This window comes from Pteropus vampyrus, unplaced genomic scaffold, assembly GCF_000151845.1.
Source record: "Pteropus vampyrus isolate Shadow unplaced genomic scaffold, Pvam_2.0 Scaffold118, whole genome shotgun sequence".
In the NCBI taxonomy this organism is placed as follows: domain Eukaryota; kingdom Metazoa; phylum Chordata; class Mammalia; order Chiroptera; family Pteropodidae; genus Pteropus; species Pteropus vampyrus.
This window is the reverse complement of record NW_011888899.1, coordinates 2,029,138-2,030,689: the sequence shown is the minus strand read 5'-3', so window position 1 is coordinate 2,030,689 and position 1,552 is coordinate 2,029,138.

The window sequence follows — 1,552 nt, the reverse complement described above, 5'->3', positions numbered from 1 at the left end:
AGGCAAGGGAGAAGTGGCTTGTTTGTGTTTTTTGTTAATCCGCTGAGATGTCAAAGGTAATTTGTAACCATAGCAATCCAGAGATCCTGCTGAAGAATCCAGCCGGTTCATCATTCACTCAGTGACAGTCCGTGCAGTTTCTTTGTGTCTGGAGGTTCTGAGCTCGCCCTCGCCCCCGGAAGAGTATACGGGGGTACGGCTGCTGCACCCCTGTATCACCCAGCAATCTCGTTTTCATCTGCTCTAGCTTGTCTTGTGCCTGATGGGAAAAACAGTCTGGTAACTACTTGCTATTTCTTCCTAAGTGACCCTTCGTTCCCTGTGACCGCTTCAGACCCCCTCAGCGTCTCTGGTAACCTGAGGTCTCCACACAGAGGTCAGTTAGGACATGTGTTATTTACGCGGCCCGGGGTGCGCTGCGCTTGTTAAATGAGTGGGTTCTTGTGCTCCGTCTCCGGGGATGTCCGAAGCACCGGCTCCTTGGCTCCTTGCGGGAGGAATTTGGTTAGTGACTAATTCTCCATTTTATCAAGGTGCCTCCCTTTGATTTTGTGATTAGACGTGAAACCGGATTTTAAAGCCAGACGAGGAAGCAAGCCCGAGAAGACCCCTGCACCCACCATTCTGGTGATTTGGGCTTGAATGATGTCGACATCCTGCAGCTAACACGTAATCAACAAAGATCTCTGAATCCCATCGAGAGCGTAGCTGGCGGCAGAAAAATGCATCCGTTTTCCATTTCTGTGGACCGAGTGCTCGTTTAGAAGAAAAATGAAGTGTTTACTCCGAAACTACATATCATTAGGCAGATCCTTGCGAACATCTGAATCCGAAACGTGTTTGTAAAGTTTTGTGCTCAGACGCGAGCCCGCACGGCATGGCAGTGCTTGGCTTCCGGCACGGATTTTCTGAAGTTTCGTGTTTCCTTTTTCTTTTAAAGTTTGGAGTGAAGACATAATGATTGCGAGAAAGCTCCCGATCTTTCATTAAACAATAAAAAGTGGTAACAACGATGAATAATTATTACGTGTAGTCTGGACAGAAGCAAGGCGATGGTTCTCAGCGGGGGGCGGTTTCGTGGCACGGAGGGGACGTGGTGATGTTGGCAGATGGTTCTGATGGTCCCCGCAGGGTGAGGGGGTCTGCTGGCATCTCACGTGTGGAGACCGGGGATGCAGCCAAACAAGCGGAGACGCGCAGACCACCCCCCCACAAAGCAGAGGCATCGACCCCGAACCAGCCAGTGACGAAGGGTGCCAAAGGAAGCCTGGACTAAGAAACTGCCTATCTGACTAGGTTTTAAGAGACGCAAAAATGTATCATTCTAGAGAAACGATGTTCTCTCTTCCCCAAGGGGCTGTATGTGCCTTTTCATCTTTGCGTGTCCCTGTAAGACGGGGTCCCCGGCAAACGGCATGTCTTGAAATCATGGAGATTAGGACCGACCTGGCCTTTGAAAAGTCATGAGTCTCACAAAGGAGCCTAGATTTGGGGGAGAACGTCTCCGTTCCGGCCAGCATGGCGACCAGGCTGCGGAGAACATTACTTCATC